Source organism: Mycteria americana, chromosome 13 (assembly GCF_035582795.1).
Source record: "Mycteria americana isolate JAX WOST 10 ecotype Jacksonville Zoo and Gardens chromosome 13, USCA_MyAme_1.0, whole genome shotgun sequence".
Taxonomy (NCBI): domain Eukaryota; kingdom Metazoa; phylum Chordata; class Aves; order Ciconiiformes; family Ciconiidae; genus Mycteria; species Mycteria americana.
This window is the reverse complement of record NC_134377.1, coordinates 11,363,674-11,374,908: the sequence shown is the minus strand read 5'-3', so window position 1 is coordinate 11,374,908 and position 11,235 is coordinate 11,363,674. Positions and strand designations below refer to the sequence as shown.

General features: G+C 37.3%; 1 long non-coding RNA gene across 3 annotated transcripts in view; it reads left to right on the top strand.

Annotated features, from left to right (window-relative positions):
* Positions 1-10,564, top strand: part of LOC142416405 (uncharacterized) — a 31,847-nt gene extending 21,283 nt beyond the window's left edge. Inside the window, exons 5-8 of one of the 3 annotated variants that reach the window (XR_012777713.1) lie at positions 3,354-3,522; positions 7,816-7,860; positions 9,151-9,579; positions 10,176-10,564. This is a non-coding gene — a long non-coding RNA (uncharacterized LOC142416405). The remainder of the gene's footprint in view (positions 1-3,353; positions 3,523-7,815; positions 7,861-9,150; positions 9,580-10,175) is intronic. The other 2 variants (XR_012777714.1, XR_012777715.1) reach the window with 2 other exon arrangements.
* Positions 10,565-11,235: the final 671 nt, after the last annotated feature.

Sequence of the window (11,235 nt, the reverse complement as noted above, 5' to 3'; positions counted from 1 at the left end):
AAATTCATTCTTTTATAACTTCAGTATTGATCAATTTTTTTGGCTTTCTAAAAATGGATTTGTGCAAAGAATGTCTTTGCAGCTGAACTTTTGTGTAGTGATTTTGGCAGATTGAACCTGATATTGAGAACTTAAATCTGTTTGAATGGCACCTGAACTTTCCTGCAAGGTATAATAAAAGGCAGCAAGCAGACCCCCCAGTTATATAAGCAATAATATAATTGCTGTTCTGCTTGACAAGGTCATAATCTGATTTCTGATTGTATATTAACAGCAACAAATTAAGATGCTTCCAAGACGATGGATATCCAACATCATTATTTTAGTATTCCACGTGTCTTTTAAAAATTTCTCTTTTCTTTCAAGAATGAAGTCTGTTCTCTGAGTTGCAGCTGGAGAATGAGGGCAGCTCAGGCCACCCCAAATCTCAGGAGATCAATACTGTTAGCAGCTGATGATCTAATTATGGATTATTTGGGTCGGAACTCTTTTCTCCTAGCTAGGTGTGACTTGATTGACTCAAAAGAGGTTAGTTCATTCAGTTCATAGGGGTTATGGCATGAGTGAATCATTCCCCTAATAATTGCCATCCTATTAATCATAAGGAGAGTCTAACATTTCCTATAAGCAGACATTTTGATCTTATAAGACATTTTTAATGCATATCTTAATGATATTGCATGAATTGCTGGCAGTTATGTATGTTGTTATTACATTTGTATTAGTTATGTTTATTTTTAATAAAGCTCAGGATGAAAGCATTCACTCAGAAAAACACTGTTACGAATGTTTCCTTTGCAACATCTCTCTCAATTTTGCAAAGGCATATATCCAAAGCAGGCTGTCATAGTGCGTAATCATTCATGTGCTCCTACCTTAAACTGCCCGTAAACAAGACACATGATGAGGTAGGATTTATTACATATTTTAAATTTTCATTGCTTAAGAGACTGAAAAATATTGAATTACATAATAACCCATAACTGGATTCCAGTATTTTGGAGTTTTCCACAGTTTCTTGCATAAGCATTTTTATAATCTCCCTATTGTTGTATTTTACCTCATATTAACTATCAGCCTTACAGAACATGTACAATGTATCTGGGCATTAATGTAGCACTCAATAAAACTCATGAAGTCCTGCCTTACCTCATTGAGCAAGGCTCAATGTAAATGATGGGGTACACTAATTAGGGCAGTCTCTTTTCTCTTTGGTTGTTCCAAAATCCTGTTCAGGAAATCGGAAGGGATCTGTCCAAGACATTACATCAGGAAAGTGACTTAGGCTGATTTATACCATCGTGTAGGCAGACATCCAGAACTTTATGTTCTAGTTTAACAGATGCATACATTCTGTGAGGGGAGGACAAAGAGTTTATGGAGGGAAAAGCATTCCCTGGAAAATCACAAGCCCAGGTGATCATTGCGCATCTTTGCATTTCGTTTTTTGAGAATCACACAAAGGAGAGGAGCATGGCACCTCTGACAAAGCTAATCAGAAGTTATGAGTATTAATTTCCTGCCTTCCAACACTGATCGCCTGGTAAGCATTTCTTAAATGATAAAATGTTTCTGTCTTGGTTTTTGTTATTTAACTCTGTGATCACTCAACATCCCGTTAGGGGAGTAGGTTTTGATGGAGGGGAGATTTCACCTTTGCTTATGAGCTTTTTAATAAAACAGTTGTTATTTTTCTGATTTGTCTTCAGACTGTCTTGAGCTGATCGCTGAAGCACATCGAGGACAACAGGAACTGCAGACATAGGTGCAGTTCTGCAAAACATTTTCTTTGGTGGCGAAGGCAGTTCAGGAAGCTTCTGACCCTTGTTCTCTGCGTCCCTGCCCACTTGCGCCCAGCTCCTTGCCTGCTGCTCTCTATCCCTTCGGTTGTGCTTTTGCAATTATTTGTGGCTATAAACTGAGTAACTGAGTTAATAATCATCTTTCACCAAGAGACTGTGATAAGCCTGACCGTGCAGCCCCACAAAGAGTTGTGCCAGCACAACTGAAAAAACATTTTCACAATAATTGCAAGCTGGTTTAGACTATCGTACCACAGAGCAGGGCAGTCCCCCCTCTTCTCTCAGGCTACCAGTTGGTTTTTCCTGACTGATCAGTGATGTGTATCACTGTATGCTAGTGTAATCCGTCAGTGAATATACTAACATAGAATTTTTTAAGTCATCTGGGACAGGGTTCTTTTGAATGCAAAGCCGCTGTCTTTCATAGGCTTTCTATCGGGGCAGTGTGCGTTTTCTTTACAGCTGTTTTGCTCCACAGGCACTTTAAGTAGGAGTGAGTGTGCTCTGCCTGCGACCTGGCTTCTTTCATGTTCTTTAACTGGCCCACTCATCTTAGTGTAGACCCTTCTTGGTTGTTGACAGCACTTAAAATAGTTATTTTTTTAAAATTATGCAAACAGCGTGAGCCTGCATACAGTATCTTACAGATACTGCATTTATGGACTTGTGTGTCCACAATGTGTGGCTGCAAACAAGCCTTGAAAAAAGGGTTTCAGATGGGTCAGTTCTCCAAAACTCCCAACATGCAGTCAGGCATACAAGCAGTTTGCTGATGAAGCACGAGGTGGTTGCAACTGGAGGAACATGGGTGTGGGGACTGATTTTTTTTACCATTAGTGCAGTAATGGCTATGAAAGAGCAGTCCTATTAGAAAATAAAATCTTTTATGTAGAACATGTTTTCTGATGGCTCTGCTTTGGGCAGATTGGCTGGGATTACTGCTGGTTCTGGGCTAATGGCAGGAGGTGCGTGCATGTGTGGAATGCATGTATGTGCAGTTTCTCTTTTGAAACAGTTTTGTGAATTTTGGTTTACTGTCTGTGCCTTGTAAAGATAAATTGTACAGAATGTATTAGTATATACCAAGTAATGATTTCAGTTAAAAGCAGAGTTCTCACTACTATTTTACTGGAGGGATTTTGGTTTTGAAGAAGCTTTGGCTTAAGTTCCATACAGTCTATGCAGCACCCTGCAATTTAAGAAGCTCCATCTAATTTTTTTTGGCCTTCTTTTAGATTCCGGGTGCAAAGTAGTGCTGGATTTAATCTCCTGGAAACCTACATCCTCATTGTATTCAAGGAGCAACCATAGTACGTGCAGTAAGAGGGCAGGCTTAATCCATGCTTACTTACTGTGTGCTTTATCTCCGGCCAATAATTGCCCCCAACTTAATTAGCTAATGTTGTGTTTAGGTATTCAGTATTTATGCAGCAGTGAAACAGTAACATTGCAAACCACTCTATTTGTTGAATGCCCTTTTATAAAAACTGGATGTACCCATATGGATTGTTTCAAACAAAGATAAATTGCACCAGCACTATGTATTTGCAGGTAAAATTGGCTCTGATGCAGCTGCTGTATCAAAGAAAAATTCCCTTATTATGAAACTCCAGTACCCATGCCTTTCCATGGAGAACATAATACTGTAAGCATTGCTGAGCCTGCTGTGAAGAGTTCATCTGATTCTAATGGAACGACACAGTAAAAGGCTGTACATCTTGTAAGTAAGGAGAACATTTCCATCAAAGCTATTTGAGTTGGTGTTATTTTTTTGTATTGACTAAAGAACCTTTTTTGGTCTTTTTTTCAAAAAGTACAAGTTTTCTTTTGAAAATTTTAACTTTGCATTAAAAACTTGTGGCTTTTTTTAAACATGATTTTTCATTTTTTTTCAAGAAATATTATGAACATTTCATTTTTTTGTTCTGTTGAGACTGAAATTTTTCATGGGGAAAATGGTTTTACTCCCCTGTGGTATATGCTTGTACCAACAAAAGTTCAGGTTTTGTTTAAGGCCAAATTTATCAGACTAAAACAGGAACTATCACCATTGACTGGGTTATTTATTAACTGAGGTTACCCTGGATTTGTTCTCACATATAAAAGCAAAATTTAGTGCTCCAGTGATAAATCTGCTGCCTTTCTATTTGAGGTCTAATTCCAACCAATTCCATGCCAGTACACTGAGGAGCAGACCAGACAAGAAGCAGCAGCTTTGACCACAGCTGCCTGGAGCAATAAACCAGAAGCACAAACTCTCTTGTCGCTTACCATGTTCTAAGCCAGCCAGTTTTTCTCCTGTAGTGCTTTCACATTCATGCATCTTTACATTTTTTGAAGACAAGATTGAATAATATTCAAAATCTCTTCATTTCCTCTGGATGTTTAAGAAAAAATAGAATTTCCTGTTATTTCTGTGCTAGCTTATATAATTAATGTGTTTCAGCTACAGCACAAAGTAGACACTTGCAAAAAACTGAACATGTACACAGAATAGGCACGCAAATAAAAAGTTGCCCCAGAGTGCTGTATACCAGTTTATAACTCAGAGACCTAATCTTTGTTTGCATGCATGCATGCACATGCACACACACAGTGTTTCTATTTAGGACTGCTTCTCCTGATATTTATCTCTCTGGGATTATAAAAAGATCTCAGGGTCAGAGAAAATCTCACATTTAGTTTTGTTGACTCCATTAGCTCAATGAAGGTAGTTGTGATGCTTTTTATGTTTGAAACTCCTTGTTACAATTTAATTAAAAACTCCTTCAGGAAACAGCTTTACGTTTGTCTGTATCACTTTTGTTCCTCTGTACCTGTTATGAACTTTCCATTACGGATTTCAATGAATTAGCACATTGGAAATGTAGAGACATTGTACTTCTGGATTACTTTTTAGGGAGCGGCAGGGGTCAGATGAGGATACTCAGAGCTAGGACACTGACAACTGCACTGGGAAATTTTGTGACGTTTGCTATATCATTCCTCTGTGTTCAAATAAACCAAACCTCAGGCTAGGATGAGCGTTCGAGGGTCTGAACAACCACACTCAGGACAAGACCCAAGAGGTTTCTCAGGGAGATCAGGTTGGGAATCCTGAGCATGCCCTGAGACCACAGGCCAGAGACAAGGACTAGATTCCTAGTTTTGCTTCTGTTTCGTTCTATACTGTGGTTTGTTCATCTAGAAAATAATATAAATTCATCTAGAAAATAATATAAATAGCAGCAACTTGTTTATCTGGCTATACGGTCAACAGACTTTACTAAGAGATGTTTGTAAATTATTTTAAGATTCTGTGATGAAAGTTGCTATACCAAATAGTTTATTTTAACCTGATTTGTGCATATGCTAATGGAGTCATGCTCACATACATATAGGTTCACAGGATCAGAGCTGCTTCTCTTAAGCTGTCCACAAATACTTTACAAGGCAATGCCATAAAATCACGGAACTGGATATTCTAGAGTTAGAATCTGAGCCATCAGTCATAGTAAGTATAGAATAGAGCTATAAAAATATGCATTGACACTAAGTGTGATCAAATTAATATAAACAGTATACCCCCAAGTAGTATATTTACATCTGCATTTGCATATACCACTTGTATTTGATCACTAGGTAACACCAGACAACATTGTTATTGAGGAGAGTAAATATCGTACAAGGTAAATGACAATAATACTGTACTCCGTCAATTCTGGCTTTATTCACAGCAGTGAAACTGCATTATCATTGCAACAAACTCATTCCATTTTGTTACGGAGTGCAGTATGCCTATAACAGAGAGTAATACAAATGAATTAAAATATATTGATTATAGAGAAAATTAAGTGCAAACTATTTAAAACATTTTAAGTGATTAGATGTAATAAAATTTTACAGATACAATTGCACAGCTGGCAAACCGAAGTCAGAAGAAAACAATCACCCCAGCCTAGATGTACAGAGAACCTGGCTCATAACCTTGGCTTTTAAACTTGAAGCTTGACAAACAATATTTCTCCTGTGATCTGGACAGGTGGCAGTCCCATCATAGAGCATTCGCCAGCATTACCACTCTCCTCATTTAGACTTTACATCAAGTCTGTGTGAGCTCTGGCTTGAAATCAGATTCTTCGTGTCTATAAGCAAAGACAAAGGCTAACGCTTATTTATTAACACGAGTTCTAAAGAAGCAAAGGTGTTACATAAAGGACCACTGTTCATTTAGATTACACAATATTTTTAAGGGCCATGTGATACACTGGAGGACTATTTATATGTACATTTGAAAGTAACTGTTATTACCTAAAATAATTCTTACCCTAAACAGACCGACACTGCTAAGAAGGTACAGAAAAACAATTCTGCAACAGCATAAAATAAAACTGTCCTGTTTGTGGGTACACTAAAGGATTAAAGAGTATAATTTTACTCTCTTAGACCAAATGAAGTCCTAAATTGGAAAAGCAGCTCCATCCAAGGTCGCCTCTGTTGTTTCCAAAAATATCTCGAAACAAACGCAAGAGGGGCACTTTGTTGGGTGTTATCTAGACATATATAGTTTCAATCAAATTCTTCAAGAAGTGTCAGAATAAAAGTCGAACATTTGTTTGACACTGCCAAGTCACTAGCAAGTGAATCCCTTCAAAGGTTGAAAATAACTTTGATAACAGAATTAAGAATTATGGGATGTTTCCTTTACACTTAAAGAAAAAGCCACATTAATTTGGGATGGAATTGTAAACACTTTTTAGACATTTCATAAAAGGATTGTATAATTCTTTCCGCTACACGGGGTGAAGTGTTACAAGGTTGTGTTAATGATCCCAGGAAAATATTTATAGTGCTTTTTCCAGTATATGAGTTCTCTCTTTCCCTCTCGTCGTATTTTACGATCAGCCTTCACTTCATTCAATTACATCAACAAGCAGAAAAGAACCTTCAGTGTATATAGATTTTAAAGTGATGCATTTAATATACAAATGGTTGAAGTACAGTGTAGTAAATAAAAAATACAAAAGGAATAGCAAGCACAACAGTAATAACCCACTATGCAGTATGCCACACTCCACCTCCTTGTTAGAAGAATTCAGACTGCTTTCTAGTTATTAGCTGTGGGAGATATTTTCCTAAGGACAGTTAATTTCGAGATGATGTTGTCATTGCCCATGAAATAATAAATGCCCAATTTTCATGACTGTCCTCTGAACATTAACGAGCTCTCTCACTGTTTCCTAGCTCACTCATGCAGATACCTGAGCAGTCTAATCAGCCTACATAAAATGAAAATGAAGTAGAGAAATCCTTTAGGATGAAAGATGCAACACGAATGTAAAATATTAGTGGAACAGGTTGTCTGTGGGTGACTTCCAATGTTCTGATACAGTTCTGTTGTCTTTTTAATATGCTGTAAAAACATGGCAAGCTTTAAAGCACGGAATAAGGGAGTTGGGTACAATGTTTTATAAATACTTTAAAAAATTCAAAGTTTTTGAATGCTGCAGTCCACAGAATGCCGTCTTGGAGCAATGCATCATTTAAATAGCAGTTGATAAGCAAACCACATCATTTTCATGTGTTTTTTTAATTTTCAATTTTTAGAATCCCAAATTAATCAGCCCTTTTTGCTTTGGTAATTCTTCACTAATGGCTCTGAGATTTCTGTGATAACTGCAAAGAAAAACCTAAACACCAGTTTTACTCACCAGAAAATGCTGCAGTAGTGTAAACCAAGTACATTGCTGAATTATTCATATTTTATAACCTTAGAGGTTCAACTATTTAAAAAACAGTAATACAGTAAAAAAAAAGGCATTAAAACCCTACAAATTTTAATTGCAGAAAATCTTAAGAATTTTGTGGGTTTTTTTTCAGTATGACCCAGTTGTAAAATTCATAAAAAAGAAACTGTGCGATTAATTCCTTCATTATTTCCCTTACATGGTTATTATTTGTACATGATGTATGCCTTTATGGTTTTGTTGTTACTGCTCCCTAAGTGCCAGGCATGTTTTCTATTCCATTCCAGGGAAAAGAAGTAGGGAGAGAGAAAGGAATTTGTCTTTGAAAACTGGTAAGATCCCATTTTCCATACTCCTATCAACTGCATTTTTTCTGGTATTAGCAAAATGTGCAGGATTTGGCTTTATCCTATTTCAAGAGTAGACCTAATTAAGTGCTTATTATATAAAGGAGTGGTTTTAAAACTTGAGCAGTTGCAATAAAATTTAGAAGCTTAAAAGTGACACGTTATTCTGTAATGACAGACTGAACTGAAACAGTATAATAGACATTGGCTTGGGTAGAGCCATTTGCAGGAAAAGAGCTCTAGTTCTTGGCATTCAGCAAACGCTGGTTGTGTGTATCCTAATTTGCAAAACCATACTTTTTTCAAAACTATGAGGAATGGAAATGCAAAAAAAGGTAAAAATATACTTTTTAAAGAAAATAATAAATATAAGTAATGCCTTTAAATACAAATAAAAAAAAGTAATGCCTCAAGTTGTATTTTAATGATAAACGCTATAAATACTCCAGCAATAGATTTGTGCAAGACAGCCTCTCATAGATGTCGAATGAAAATCAAACCATATTGCAAAGGACTTGTGTATTTTGATTGCTTGCGCTGAGAAAAATATCCACAAACATTTAATTTTTGTTATAAATTAGACCATGTCTAATGCAACATTGATTTGTGTTGGATGAAAGTCATTACTTTAGATAATTCCAGTTCTTTTTTATTCTCTGTGTCTTATAAATGTGATGTTGGCCCTTTAATTCCTGCTTGTTCTGTCAGGAGGAAGAATACCGAGCTAAATCCAGCAGACCTTATTTTGGCAAAACTCCCACTGAAGTCAGTGAGGGTTTTGTGAAAGTAAGGACTGCATGATTTGTCTCACAGTTCCTGCTGATTATTTGGAATATGTTTGCTCCCCCCCTCAAACAGCGGAGCTCCTCATCGAGTTTGACATCACCACGGTGCAGTAGCTTACAGCGGTTTTTTGTCTCTAAACTGGAATCATGAAAATCAGTGTAATGCAATTGTGAAAAATACCCTTTTTACCCAATGACCTTGGAATAAAACGGATTGCCTTGGGAGTTTGGACACTGCTACTGTGGAACTAGCGCTACAGAAACAGAGACACTGAGAATTTGGAGAACCCATTTTAAATTCATACTGAGAATTTAAAGAACTCTTTAAACAAGCTGGAAATAGGTCAAATTCTGATTGTTAAAAAACAGCTACCCAATTGGGTGTTGCCCAGACAGGTGGTACCTTGTGATAAAATTGTTGATTCGTGTAATACTTCCTCACTGGAACCCTGGCAAGTCCATGAAAATTTCGATTCTGTTTCCATTACAGACTGCAGCAGAGAAAGGCAGCTGAAGAGTTAACAGCGTTCCTTCAGCAGGAAACCTACTGCTACAAATGATAACACAGGGCACACGTTCAGATTGAGTTCTTTATTTTTTTCACTTAAGTCTGGGTCAATACAGGGCCAACAAGAGAAACCAGATCTGCAAGCATCAGCACTCTCCTCATCCACAGACAAGATGACGGAGTAACAGCTTCCCACACTCCACCGTGTCAACGTGTCATGACCTTTCTCCCAAGGGGACACCTTTCGGGTGACAGCACTTCAGCCTCCGTGGTCTTTCAGTCATACATCTGTCTGCCTTCATGTGGAAGCTGGCTCCAGGCTCGCCAAACACTGCCAGAGTGGTGATTTAGGAATTGGAGTGATACTGCCAAATCGCTCTGCATAGATCACTCGCTAAGGGCAGCCACCAGGTAGTTAGCAGAGCTTTCGGTCACTGCTATCTGGGCCAGACATGAAATAGCGATCTAAGGAGAAGCAGCTCTGCACTTCATTTCCAGTGCCTGAACCAGCAAGTCACTTGGCAAACAGATTTTATATTGCTGACTGGGGACTGTACTATCCAGGCTTATTAATGAGAACATCTTCATTGTGAGGACATTTTCTAGGCACTGAACTGTTACTAAATACTTCTGCTGTGTGTTTTATAACAGTGAGAAGCATCATACTGTAGGAAAGTCTTATCAAGAAAGCTCTGGAAATCAGTATATTTAAACATAATAAATACAATAGCAGGGCCAAACTTTTATGATTGCGGGCATATGATTTCATTAGTAGTAATAGCCATGTGAGTAAAGATATACAAATAAGTATTCCTAGATGTGGGTTACTTAAGGAAGTCTAAGAACATTTCTTTTATTTATTATAGTTCAAATGGAAGTAAAATGGTACCACTAATAGAAACAAAACAATCTGACATCCAGATGGTAAAATGGCTGGTCATACAACTCGGTAGATGTACTGTTTTCTCATGCCTATTTCTGATGCCTGTAACTATTTAATCTCTTAGGTCCATGTGGAACTTGCCTGTAGCTCTAAGGACAGCTGAAGTCAACATGACTAAATAATGCAAAACTGCAGAATACTGTAGCAGTTGTATAGCTGGAATACTTCCTCAACCAGTTCTGGGTAAAGATAAGGAGACGTTTTGAAACAAAGTAAGCTGCTGCTCATAAGCGACTGCTGCTCATAAGCGACTGCTCGGATCAGGGTTCCAACTGGAAAAAATTTGGTAAGTGCCAAGGCCCCAAATTTAACTACGCGCATTTTTTATTTATTTGGACCTTCACAAGGAAAAGGCAGGTATTTTTCCATATGGTATGTTTAATCTTATTAGTTAACCAGCTAGGCTATTAATAATAACAAAGTTAGAAAATTAGAAATAAGCTTTTTGTTGCAAGTTAGGAAGTAAAGATATAACTGTGAAATTCAAAGATTTTTGAATGCTCCTGTCAAACCATGAACTAGGTGGAAAAGCCAGTGAACAGAATCCATTAAAGTTGAATTTATTAAATGTCCACTTAGATAAAAAGCTAAAAATAGCGTTTGAGTTTTTCCAATTTTCTTTTCATAACAGTTATGATTTTCTGCTTCATCTCAGAAAGTCATTTTGCTGCTGCTGTAGTGTATAATCTGTGTGCCCTTTCTTGGTGCAGTACAAATGACAGAACACTAATCAGATCAGAACAACAATCACGTCATCTTTGAGTAACTACCAATAAACTGTTTTTACAAGGAAGAAGGATGAACTATTTTTAGGGTAACTCTGAACAGAAAACCAGAAAATGATTATACTCAGTCTCACTCTACATCATTGCTATGAATTTCAAAAGCATTGCTTTTTCCTGGCCAGCAGGCTAATCTGTGTAATACCTCTTTGCATAAATGGTCTAGTCAAATAGGGTTTTTAGGGTTTTGTTAAAAGTTTTGACTTGAAGTGTATAAAAATCCCCTTTCTCCCTGCCCCTTCTGGTGACTCTGAACCATAGGCTGATTCCAAGTAACCTAAATGCCCGTTTTTGGTGATTATCCTATGTTTCCAGCACATCTCACATCTAGTTGTCTGTGTT